Source organism: Pelodiscus sinensis, chromosome 7 (genome assembly GCF_052426305.1).
Source record: "Pelodiscus sinensis isolate ZL-2025 chromosome 7, ASM5242630v1, whole genome shotgun sequence".
NCBI lineage: Eukaryota > Metazoa > Chordata > Testudines > Trionychidae > Pelodiscus > Pelodiscus sinensis.
The window spans coordinates 61,465,360-61,479,352 of NC_143058.1; positions in this window are offsets into that span (position 1 = coordinate 61,465,360).

Here is a 13,993-nt window from a genome sequence, read left to right on the forward strand (position 1 = left end):
TTGATCAATTTCCCCACCGTGCAGTCAGTACATTTATAAAACTCTTCAAGGAAAATCATAGCATTTATCAATCAATTTCAAAACCATATTTGCGAGCAAGATCAGATTTATTACATAAATGTTTCCCCTCCTCCTTAAAAATAAACTTTTCTAAAAGGTCATTTCTGGAGCTCCAATGACTTACACATTATTCTTATGGCCTTGCTTGCTGCTAAGCTAGAAAGTTATAAAAGCAAAGTCAATTTCTGACTTGAAGTGGGGATAAAGGAACGTGATCCACCGCATTGAACAGGAGAACCCAAATCTATTTCAGCTGGTCACTGACCTGCCATGTGACCTTGAATGTATAACTTTAACTCTGTGCCTCTGTCTCCCCCTTCTTGTCTATTTAGATAGTGAGATCTCTTGTTCATAGACTCACAGAGTTGGAAGAGACCTCAGTAGCTCCTCTAGTCCAACTTGATGCTCAAAGCAGTGTCAACCCCAACTTAATCATTCCAGCCTGGGCTTTGTCAAGACTTGCTTAAAAATCTGCGAGGATGGAGATTCTACCCACCTCCTTAGGGAACCCATTCCAGTTCTCCCCTCCCACCCCAAATAATTTTCCTAATATCCAACCTAGACGTCCCCCACTGCAACTTGAGACCATTGCTCCTTGTGCTGCCATTTACCACCACCGAGAACAGCCTCTCTCCAACCTCTTTGGAACCCCTGTCAGGTAATTGAAGATTGCTCTCAAATCCCCCCTCACTCTTCTCTTCTGCAGAATAAATAAGCCCAGTTCTCTCAGCCTCTGCTCGTAAGTCATGCACCCCAGCCTCCTAATCATTTTTGTTTTGCCTCAGCTGGGCTCTTTCCAATTTGCCCATAACTTTCTGTAGTCTGGGCCCCAAACTAGACACAATACTACTCACCCAGTGCTGAATAGAAGGGAATAATCACTTCCCTCAATCTGCTGCCAATGTTCCTGCTAATGATGGGTGGCCAGTACGCTAGGCAGGGGAAGGTGTTGCCTTCCCAAACCACCAGGCTGGCTCCACCCACACTCCACCCCCAGAAGGCCTACTGTAGTGTTCCAGGGCCTCTTCGTGTTCCAGGGCCTCCCCCAGCCCTACCTCCACCGAAGACCCATGCTACTAACTCATTGTTGATTCATATCTAGTTTCTCATTCACTGTAATCCCCAGGTCCTTTTCTGCAGGTCCTTGTTATATGTGTTTATGGAGTGCCTAGCACAATGGGGCTGCCAGGAACTATTGGAATGCAAACCATAGTCCCCAAGCCTCAATAAGGGCCTTCAGGCTTTACTGAACTTCAAACAATGTCAGCAAGATCTTGAACTTGATAAACTTCTTTGACAACTGCTACAGAGAAAAGGGAAAGTTACTTCTCGGGTGTGTGGAAACCAGACGAGCAGAAATTCTTGTGTAGTTTGGCCATTGTCTTGTGTGAGAGGTGGGATCGCCAACAGTTCATGACTGTCAGCCTCAGGAACGGAGAAAACAAACGCTCCCTTTGGGCAGCCGCTGAATTCCGACAATTTATAAGAAGAGGATAAAATTGTCGAGACGGGCTTTCTGAGGATCTCTCATGAGCTCTTGTTTCTTCCAATAAATGTATTTTTCAGATACAATTATTCAGTGGCTGAGTTCAAGCCAGTGCATAGCAGTATGAAGGTTAGGTAATTGACCATATTCATCTTTGTATGTCTTTTACAGCTTGCTGGGATCATAAACATCGGGTAAAATATTACGCCAGAACACCAATGTTTGACAAAGCACTGGAGAGGTGGCTTATTTTTAAAACTAATTAGAAAGGATGATATGGCAGAGGAGGGTGTTTGGGGCTTCCAGAATCCCCTTGTTAAAAAAGTCCCATCACAAAATTTAAGGGTTATTAGGATGATTTCTCTGCTTCCCCTAGATTTTGCCACTTCTCTGAATACTACTTAATCATCCTAGAGGGCTCTGACATATCCCTGGGGTTCATTAAAACATTTTAGAGAAGACAATTTACCTTGGGCTTAACCAGGATGGGCTGAGTGTCCAGTGATACGTTAGAAAAATTACTGTCTCAGCAGAAAATATTTCGTTTCAAGATTTTTAAAATCTTTTTTAATCAACTTTTTAAAAAATAAAATTGAAGGAAATTCAGAAACAAAACATCTTTTCAAACTGAAACATCTCATATTTACTGTCCTCTTGCTCCACAAATCTGAAGAAGTGGGTTGTGCCCACAACAGCTCAAGATGCTATCTGTATTTTTGTTAGTTTGTAAGATGCTACAGGGCAACTCTTAAGGGTTATTTTTAAATCTGAAGTGTTTTGTTTCAGACACGCTGAAACAAACAATTTTTATATTTATAGAGTTTCTCCCCTGCCTCTCCCCAGCAACCAAACTATTTGCCAAAAATCAGCCCGAATGAGGAAAATGTTTTGTTGACCTGATTCTTCATTTTTCAGTGGGTGTGTGGGAAGCATTCCACAAATACTTTTGCCCATTATACTACACAGCTGCCCCCAGAGAAGAAGCATTCTAAGTCTGCAAGCATGTGGTTATAAGGCGGCAACAGACTCTCTCAAGGCACGTGTCATTCCTTGAGTTGCCTACACAGTCGACAGGTCCAAGTATCACCTATAAACTGCTGAGGGTGACTGTCTGCATTAGAGACTGCCTCCATTCTTCCTGAATGAATACAACCAGACCTGAAATTATTTGTAGCACTGCTCTGTGATCACTTGACTCGGACTAATTACATTGTGGTCCTAGACACAAACTCGATGGGTGATTTGGGACAGGGGACCGGCACAAAGGTCTGTGAAGAGATGCGCAATGGAGGCTGTTACAGGTTCACAAGGTAAGCGTGAGTATCAGTGGTATTCACATGGCCATAAAAAAAGTTTGTACCTGCAAATATTGGTATTGATTGCACACCTACTACTTGTTATCCCAATCCCATCAGCTCTCACAGACCTTAAGGAATGCGATCCATTCTGTTTCAGCCCAAAGTAGTGATTCTCTGAAGCTTTTACTTGTCTATAGCTGTCCATTATACAGTTCTCATCTCATCATCATAGTATTGGAGCAAATTCTCAAGATACAGGAAGTGATAGCTGTTGGTAAATGCATCGCAATTAGTTTCTTTCTTTAGAAAACCCTATTCTAGATCACAGCTCTGCTGGCAATTTTAAGGAAATCTAATATAACAAATGTGACCAGCTGTCAATATTTTTAGCGCTGTTCCTTCTAACCCAAAGGGAAAATGTAGCATTTCTACACTAGTGCCCCTGCCATTTTTATCAAGAAGCATCACTAGTGCTACTAACCTATTAGAAGATTTCCTGAAAAATCTCACCTGTTTATTAGGCTTAGTAGCAGAAAAACAACCATAGCATCCAATTCTGGTGTCTGTATAGACTTTTTAAGTCTGATTTTGCTGGATTTCAGACTCATAACAAATGGTGGATCTAAATTAAGTGTGGACCAAATTCTGCACTGATTTGCAACTCAGATATTTCCACTGTTTTAAATGGGGCTATGAGAGAAGTAGAAATATGACCAAATTCTCTACTGTCCTAATACAAAGGCCAGGTCTACACTACAGCCAAAGATTGGTTTAAAGTATACAATTCCAGCTACATTAAAAAAAAATGTTGCTGGAGTCAATGTACCTTAAGCCATGCTTCGGTGCTGTACTCCCAGCAGGAGGTCAATGAGAGAAGCGCTCCTGTTGACTTTCCTTTCTCCTTGTGAAGAGTAGGAGTTCCAGCATTGCTGGAGGTGTCCTCAACATTCCACTTAGCAAGTCTTTATTAGACCCATTCAGTTGAACACTGAAAGACCCACCATTGCAGCATGATCTTCTCTGTAGTCTAGACATGGCCGAAGACTGGAACAAAAGGCTTGTTGTGTTTCACATTATTGCAGCTGTTTCTCTTCCTCTAGCAAGAGTGAGAAATGCAGACAAATCCTCTTACTGTTTGAATCAATCAGCTAAGCAACATACATCACATATTAACAAAATCTTAACTAAAGCTCCAAATGATAGAAATTTAGATTTAATGCTGAAACTCCATCACTGATTTATCACATTGTATACTTAGTATAGTGGTGTCATTCAATTCATTAGATCAATAGAGACACCTAATCTTGTGGGGTCTCTGGTGGTGGCCAGTTTGAGATTCCTCAGAGAAAGGGGGGAAAAACACTCTAGAAATTTACTAATCATGGCCAAATACATGTTGGCTTAGTGCAGTCAAAAAAAGCCATCCAGTTCTCTGTGAAGAACCAGTTCATATCTGGAAGGTGCTTATTTTAAAGGTGAACGGGTGCATTTTGATACCTTCTTTCTGCACCCCACAAAGCACTACAGCCAAAAAAAACAAAAACAAACAAAGTTAGGGGTCACTCAAGAAGGATGAACTTCTAGGTGAAATAAAACTGTAGGTTGGCTCTGGTTCAGGTTCTATTATCTCTGAGCCACTGAAGCAGAAGGGAGTTGAGATAAAAAGTTCCAGTTTTGGCACATCGAAAAAATAAATATTAAACTGGTTCTGGTTGGCTGAAGTAGTAGTACCTTCTCCTCCCCATTTGTTTAACATTGCCATGTCTGTTCCTCTTCCTCTGACAGGAGTCAGTAGACCAGAACCAAATTTAAATGCCAGCTAGCTATATCTGCTAAATCTACATTACTCAGTGAAGAGGCTACAGAAAGTGGAGCCAAGGTTCTCAGTGAGGGTGCGTCTAGACTACAGGGTTTTTTCGTAAAAACAGACTTTTTCCAAAAAAACTTCAACTATGTCCACACTGCAATCGCGTTCTTTCAAAAGAAAATCGAAAGAATGCAGGGGTTTTTCCAACATTGGTAAACCTCATTTTACGAGGAAGAACGCCTTTTCCGAAAGAGCTCTTTTGGAAAAAAAGTGTGTGTGGATGCAGAAGACTGAGTTTTTTTTAAAGAAGAGGCCTCCAGGAAAAAAAACACAGATGCCCTGGTGGCCATTCTGTCCATAGGAATAACAGCTTACATGCAAGAGAGCATCCAATGACTGTCGACACTCTCTTTCAAAAAAGCAGATCGCTTTTCCGATGCACTTTTGAAGCATGAATGCTCTCTTTCAGAAGAAGTTTTTTTTGGAAGATCTCTTCCAAAAAAGCTTATTTCAAAAGAAGCTTGCAGTCTAGACGTACCTGGAGAGAGAGAGCCAGAGATGGATGTTACCTGTTTACTTGGAAGTGATGGGGCCGTGTTGCTGGCTTATGGACGTAAAACTCACTGAAGGCTTGACCCAAAGCACATCAAAATCAATGCGACCCTGTCCATCTTCAAAGGTTTTAAATTTCTCAGACAATGCATGTCCGATGAGCAGAGTCTAACACTTAAAAGTAAGAGTGCTGTAGGCACTGGTCCTGCAAGATGCTTGAAGAAAAGTGCTTATGAACATGCTTAACTCTCACAAAAATACTACCCAAAGGCAATGGACCTTATTCTCAAAAGAACAATGTTTTCTCTGCTGCAGAATGTACCATTTTAAGGACAAGAGATTTGGAGGTAACCTAGAGGGATAGGCTTTTATCCAGTTGGTTTCAAATTCCCTGCAAATTCTCCCAGATTTTTTTTGTTTGGGTCGGAGGGGAGAACCATTCAAGTTAGGGGCTGCTGCCCTCCATGTGCATTTCATGAGGCAGGGAATAGAGACTGGGGGCATGAGGAACAGCTCCTGGATGGCTCTTGGGCTTGAACTTAGAAGGGCCCCAAGCTAAGGGTAAGCCCTGCCTTCTTTTTCTCTGCATCGAATGCTGCAGGGAAAATTCTCTTTGTACAATCCCAGCATGTCTCAAGTTTAACCCACATAGGGAACAAGATGTTTTATAGTAATCAACACAATAAAGCTACCCCTCAATTGCATTTTTTTCCCACCACACTTCACCACAAGACTATAACGACCCAAGAGCTGCTAACTTTGAATCTACCTAAGACGGGCCAAACTTTTGGCTAATGTCAAGGCTGAAAATCTTCACTCTCAAGTTAATGGGACTCTACCACTTACCCCAGCTGAGAATTTGACACAATGACCATCTGTTCCTGCATACACTGCAAATTTCTGCTCAATCACCACCTTGAAACATGAGATGACTATTGCCATCAGGCCCTTGTTGTGGGGTTTGGTTTAGTTTGTGAATGTCTAATCTAATATAAGCCATAACATAATGGTTCCTTCCTAGTACTAACAGATGACATTATGAGATATTACATTAGAGTTTATAATGTCACTAGAATCATTTTGCATTAAGTGTTACAACAGAAATCTTTGATAGGGAAAGACATAAGGAGCAGTAATTACTTCACATCCACAGGAGCTACTATTAAATGTTAATAACCCAAATGTGAGTTTTTATAATGGTCCAAAAGGAACAGCACAAGATCTACAGTTCTCCAAAATACAGTGGCCTTGTTTCCTTAGACCTAAAAAAAAAGATCAGTCAGTTGGAAGTTCATACCTTTTTGAAAAACGATTTGCTCCTTCGTTAAGGCGTCATGTACCACATTTTGGCTGAGGGGCAAATTTGTGTGTGACTTCTAATCCCATAAATATAGTTATTTAAACAGAAAAATGTAAATGACCCATAACTGTAGCAACAGGAACAGAAATGTATAACATATATAATAGTATATGGAGTTCAACAATATGTTCCGTGTAATGTCACCTCTCATGAACCTGCCCTTCCAATCAGGTGTGCCTGAAGTCTTTGGTATCGGGCTGTACCCTGCACTTCCTTCCTGGATGCAAGGGATTTCACTCTGTTTTGGCTCCTGCTCTCCATCCGGGCCACTTGCTAGTTCAATCCCCTTCTGCGGGGTTTACCACTAACTACTTGTAGGCCCTTTTCCAGTGGCCTATGCGGTAAGGGAGAACCAGGTGCCCACACAGGTACCTTTAGAATGCCAGCCATGTGCTGCCTTGTCCCTTTAGCAAAAGGGACTTCAATTCCCTATGGTACTTGCCCATGACCCCAGCCTTCATCAGCATCTTACCCTGAGCTCAGGGCCCTTCTAAGTTGATGCCCAATAGCCAACCAGGAACTCTTCCTCACTTCCTCAGTCCCTACTAGCAAGAGCGCGGGGGGGGGGGGGGGGAGAACCATGCGTACCGGGACTCAGCTTGCTTTTCTTCACGTTCCCCTGACAATAAAGGAGCAAGAGGAAAGTACTTGGGTTCTGTGAATTACTCTGCCCCCTCCCTTCACCAGCCAGGAATAAGAGGCATGCATGGAATCCAGGTACTTTCCCCTCACTCCCTTACCGCCAGAGGAATGGGAAGAAAAGCAAGTCGTGTCCTGGTATGCATGGCTGCTGTCCCCCGTGCTCTCTGGAAACTGCGCCCTGGCCAACTAGCACTGAGCTCTCTGTTGTCCTGTAGTTCTCCTTGATCAACCAGGACCACCATCTACAGTCCTCTAGCTCCAGCAAAGGACTGCCCATCTCACCTGTGGCAACTCCTTTTTATAGAGCCCTCCTGGGCTCTGATTGGCTGCTCCCTGCAGTCTCTCTCATTGGCTGCTTCTCTGCAAGTACTCTAGGCCTCTTGGAAGACCTGTCTTCTGCTACTCTTTGAGGTGTGGCAGGGGGCCTCTTGGCCTACTCCACCTCATAACATTCTGTAAGTATCCCAGGCAATGGTGCTGGTTTTGTAGTTGGCTTCAAGTGTAGGCCCCTTTCTCAAAAGAAAAGAATACAACAGAGCGCTCGTATGTTAATTTGTGACCCAACCTACTCAATCAGTTCTAATTTCTACTTCTGATAAATGATCTATTTCCCGTTTGGATCACTTAGTATCCACCAACCCTCTACACCCAGCTGAGAAATGCAACAATTAATGGCAGTGTAACAGGTCAGTCATCCCCTCCTCTGCATGACACAGGCTAAATTCGTTAAGGAAAATTCTGCTAGACTATGCCACATACTGCTGGAACTTCTCTTTAGATGGTCTTCTATATAAAAGCCATATGACAAAAGCTCTGTGTCTGTAGGGGATGGCTGGGAGCAGCTGGTCTATAAAGTATTCTCTGAAAATCCTGGAGAACTGCTTGTAGAAATACTTCCCCTCATCCTGAAAGACATCTTGAAGGAATCATGCTGCCAGGCTAGAGAAAGCCTGGCCTTCTCCATAAAGGATACAATGTGAAATACTGGCCCTATTGACACCAAGGGCAAAGCTCTTATTGAAATCAATGGGGGAGGGGGGTCAGGATTTCACACCCTCCCCCACTCTCTGTAATTAGACCCTTTATAAGTTGTCCTTTCAAGTCGAGTCCCCCAAAATTGAGGCATCCAAAATCATTAGTGATTTATTAAAATCTGGGCCAGTCTACATGTGTGCCCACCCATTTGTGCATGCACACCATTTTTAGGCTTGTTTTTCATTAAGTACTCCTTGCAGCAATACGATAAATATGATAAAAAGATATTTTAAATGATGCAGCCGCATCATTTATTTATAGCTGAATTCATAATGATTTCTTACGCTACCTTATTTGAATTGGCCTTAAAGTGTACATTAAAGCCAGATGTTTTTACTTAATATTTAATCAGAATTTACACTGACTTAAGCACTTCAGGATTTGCAGAAGCGTAAATATGTGAGTTTTCTAGTGGTTGGACTTCATAAAACAAACCTACATGGAATTGCTTGGCAAGCCCTATTTTGCCTGGGCAAAGTCATGTGCTTTATGGTGTGTACTATTAATTTTACAGAATGACTCAGATTTCCGTTAAGCAGAAAAGATAGAGCTGTACCTAATCATGCCATTATGTTTGTCCTGCCATTTTCATGTTGACCTTTTAAAAAAGGTACCCAACATTTTATTAGTCATTTTATGTACCAATTAAAAATTACTAGACGGGCTACCTTACTGAAGAAATAAGCTGTCGCTCGCAAAGGCACTTCCCATTTGTCCATCAACAATAATTAGGGAAAGATGATGAAATAAAGCTACATTAATAGTCACAACTGTGGATTTTCACCTTTAGTTGCTGAGTGTTTTAACCTCGGTTCATAGAAGCAGCATGGCAGTAAGGACTTTGCATAAATAAAGAAGACTCTAAATGCTTCAAAAGAACATGCCAGCATATTATTACTATTAACCATTTTTTAATGATGCTGTCTTGCACATCAACCGGGATAGGTAGAAACAATTGCCCTTTATTTGGAAGATGCTCATAAACGAGTTTAACTGCAAGCATGTAAGTTGTCCCAAAGACTTCAAGACAGGTGTATGGTGCATACATTTTGTCTGTTTCAAACTGAAACATATTTAAGAACTTTACTGAATCAGGGCCTACATTAGAGATTTACCAAACTAGAATTGAATTATAAGATGCAGAGGTATGACTACAGGGAACACTATATAGCTTGCACCCGTTAGAAAAAGTTTAACATGAACTGATGTCTAGTCTCCATAGCCATCTGAGGCTATGTCTAGACTGCAAGCCTCTTTCGAAAGAGGCTCTTTCGAAAGATACTTTCGAAAGAGCCTTTTTCGAAAGAGAGCGTCTAGACTGCACGTTGAACTTTTGAAAAAACGGCTTGCTTTTTCGAAAGAAAGCATCCAGTGAGTCTGGATGCTCTCTTTTGAAGAAGCCCTATTTACATTGAAGAACGCCTTCTTTCGAAAGAGGAACTTTCGAAAGAAGGCGTTCTTCCTCGTGAAATGAGGTTTACCGCCATCGAAAGAAAAGCCGCGTTCTTTCGATTTAATTTCGAAAGAACGCGGCTTGAGTCTGGACGCAGGGGAAGTTTTTTCGGAAAAAGGCTACTTTTCCCGAAAAAACCCCTGAGTCTGGACACAGCCTGAATGAAGGAATATCCATTCCTAATATCATTGTGATAAGAACATCTTCCACTGTGGAGGATAATGGATGGTTTTGTGAGATAGCAAAAAAGCACTTTCCAAAATGCTAAACAAAAATTGTCCAGTAAAAAGCAAGGGTACAATAAATCAAAAGCCAGCAATTTATGTTAGCGGACTGCTTAGACAAAAGAAACAAGCATTTTACATTATGAACAGATATTGTGCTGCCTGCTTATTTGTACTAGAAAACGTCAAATCAAAGAGTTGTTTCTGTATTTGAAATCCTGTGTTTGGCACATAGTGACAGTATAATTTTTCTTCAGTGTTCCTTTCCACAAGTCCACCACCAAAAAGCACCCAAACAATCCAACAATCACACTCCTAAAACAAAAAGAGCAAAGAAAAACACATTAAGATCCTTTTGATTGAATTCTCCATTTGATGTCCTTTGGAGAGCAAGAAGTTATATATAAGCACAAGTCATCATGAACTCCTGTTCAGGATTCATATCATCCCCCAATCTATATACTATATAGAATAAATGATGTGTGCAATGCTAAGTAACCAGGAAATAAACTTGAGCTTGGTAAATGAAAGATGAGTTCAGGAACAGCTGTTTCTACCATCCAAGGTCTCTTAAAATGAAAGAAATAGCTTCTTCCTTTTGTCCTTTGTGTCAACAAAGTATGGCTTTTCCATTGCAGCTGGGTCTGAACTATACAGTCATGTGATCATTTTTACTGGCATTTTTCCTCAGTTCTTCATTTCATGTCACCTACCTCCAAGATGACAACAACCCTAAGCTGGCAAAGCACTTGCCCCAAAAGGATAGTTTCAGTTTGATCAAAACTACAGTAATTCCAATTTTAACACTATAGATGTTTCAGAAAATGATCGTGTTACGTGAAAACGTGTTATGTGGGGTCAGTTTTCCCATTGAAAATAATGGAAAAGGTGGGGGTTGCATTTCAAGAGGTGGTGTCTGTTGGAACCGGGACATAAGGTTGGGGGAGAAAGGGGACTGGGTTACAGCAAGGTGGGGATGTGTTTGGCTCTGGGGAAGGAAGAGGGAGGAGAGAGGAAGGGGACTGGGTTGGGAGTATGCCCCTGTGACGGGTCTGCCGGGGAACGGCGCGGCTAGTGGCGAACCCTCCACCACTTTGCAGGGAGGCGGGGGAAGCCCCGCGCAGCCACCAGCAACGGGCCAGCTGGGGAAATCATGTTATTCCGGGGATGGTTGTGTAATTCAAAAAACGGTCCTTAAAAAAAATCGTGCTATCGTGAAAACGTGTTAAGCAGGCACGTGTTAAACGAGGAATTACTGTATTTGTAAATTTGGGTCAAATTTGATGAATAGTTTTAGCCAAATTATTTTGTGTGGAACTCCTTGCCAGAGGATGTTGTGAAGACCAGGATTGTTAAAAGGGTTCAAAAAAGAGCTAGATAGATTCATGGAGGTTAGGTCCCCCAATGGGTAGGATTTGTAGGAATAGTGTCCCTAGCCTCTGTTTGTCAGAAGTTGGGAATGGGGGGACAGGAGAGGGATCACTTGATGATTCCCTGTTCTGTTCCCTGTTGCTGATTCCCTGTTCTGTTCACGCCTTTTGGGGCACCTGGAATTGGCCACTGTGGTCAGACAGGACACTTGGCTGGATGGACTTTGGTCTGACCCAGTCTGGCTGTTCTTATGTCTTCTATCCTGCACCCAATCTCCATCCCAGACTCTGCACCCCTTCCATAGAAAAGTGTGGCCCATGATCACTCACCAAACCCTTGGAGTGCCCCCCATCAAAAAATTATTACCCACCACTGGTCTAGAGTAATACATTAATTTGAAGCACTGCCTATTTTATTCCAGGTAGGCTCATAGACCATGCATGAACAACCAGGGCACCTGAATCCTTAGGTAACTGTAAACAAGAGAAAGAGAGCCCAGGGCTTAGATTAGTGCTATAGGGTGTGGGGCACCTGGGCTCTGACACACATGCTTTGGGTGACCTTGGGCTAGTCCCTTAGTGTCTGTCTTTGTTTCCCACCTGCAGAATGGGGGTAATAGCACTTCCTTATGTCATAGGAATTTTCAGAGGGGGAAAAACCCCCATTAAGAACCGTGAGGTAACAATGGTAACAATGGCAGTATGTAAATACCTAAAATACTTAAAACAAGCACAGCTGCAGAGTTTAAGGTGACACATGATCTGCAATCTGCAGTGTGGGAAAGTTGGCTAGACAGAGTTGGGCAAATGATTTGCAGTCATTAGCATGTGCATTTTATTGGGTTCTTTTTCCTATTCATGAATTACCCTAATGACATTTTAGTAAGTTAAAATTATGAGCAAAGCATATCTCAGGCTACCAACTGCTTGTGAACTTTTTGCTCTGGGTGGAGCTACCATATCTGAGCTTTAGAAATGGGAGCTGTTTGGACTGGCTGCTACTCTGCCTTGAACCAGATGGCTGGTGAATACAGCGAACATTCCTGCAGACTAAATACAGAGGGGTCATGAACACACTGAGCGTAAATTCATCTAGAAATGGTGGTCGTGTTCATTCCTTCTTTGCAAGATCTACCAAAATCTGAGCAGAACTCTGTGTTTACATAGCATTATCTGTGAGCTGAGTGCCCCTCCTTCCCATTTTGCTTCCCCACTGCCTTTAGGCTATTGCTGCCTTCTTAGTTCTTTATAGCTGACTATCTTCATTGTGAGTCAAGAGTTATTTTTCTTGGGGGCAAGAGGGAAACAATCTTTAATTTTTCTCTACATGTTTTGGCCAAATGATTAAGGTTTTCATCAATAACTGGTTTTCCTTTTCATTTTGGAAACAAAAGCATGACGAAGGTGGAAATTTTCATTTCAGATAAAAGCAGCAAAAATGTTTCCGCCTGTTTGTTTTTAGGTAAGGTTCTGCTGTCTGTTCCTGCAGAACTAAGTGGACTGTTTCCCCGTCCTTCGCTCCCCCCAGGAGACATCAACATCAGTCTCTTCCTAGCTGAGCCACCTGGGGAGAGAGAGAGGAGAAGAGGGAATTTTAAAGGGCTTCTGACTCCACCCAAAAATAAGCCCCACCAATCTCACAGCCTTCACTCTCTGGTACCTGCTCTTCCGGCTATTTCCTTTCCACCGGGGCAAGGCAGTCCAGCCCTTGTTGAGGTGTTTCCCATTAGGGCCACCCAGTCCCTTCCACAAAGTGTACACCAAAAGAGATGCTCCAAAGCAAACTGACTTCACAAGATGGCAATCCACTCTGAGGGTGGCCCTGTGACAACAGTGAAGATACCTCTTCTCCCCACTCCCTCTTCCTGCAGCAAGCTTCCAGTTTGACCCCTTCAAGCCTTCGCTGAACCTCAGTGGGTCTGGAAAAATGAAACTGATACAGGAAGGTGTCTTCCGTGATGGAGGTCAAGCCATGTAGTTTGCACATACTCATTGTGGAGTACTCTCCTTCCCTTTGAGTTCACACCAAAATCCTATTAAATTTTCCTGATGGGAGGACACACACACACACACATACCACATGAAGATGAGTATCTCCCTTCTTTTCCCTTCATTTACATGCCCAAGAGCACCCCTGCCTGCATTCTTCTGAGGTACAAATGGGCTGCTCTTATTATGGGTTGTAGACTGATGACTGGTTTGCAAAGCAGTTGCTACCAATGGTATCACTGGAAGTACAATATCTGAATACCACAGAACATGCACTCAGACATGCCTGTTTTTACCAAGCCACACAGAGGTGCCTCTTTGGGAGAGAAAGCTGACCTCCCTGAAATATTACCTGGGAACTGATGGGGGAAAAGGAGAGTACTTAATACACAAAGCTACATGCAGATACCAGTTAGCAACATACTGGGAGGTTAGCTAATGTGATGCCAATTTTTAAAAAGTATTCTAGAGGTGAACCTTGCAATTTCAGGCCAGTAAGTCTGATCTCAGTACTGGGCAAACTGGTTGAAACTATAATAAAGAACAGAATTGATACACAGATGATCATAATTTGTTGGGGGAAGAGTCAACATGGTTTCTGTGAAGGGAAATGACGCCTCACCAATCTACTAGAATTCTTTGAGGAGGTAAAAAAGCATGTGCCCAAGGGGGATATAGTATACCTGGATTTCCAGAAAGCCTTTGACAAGGTCCCTC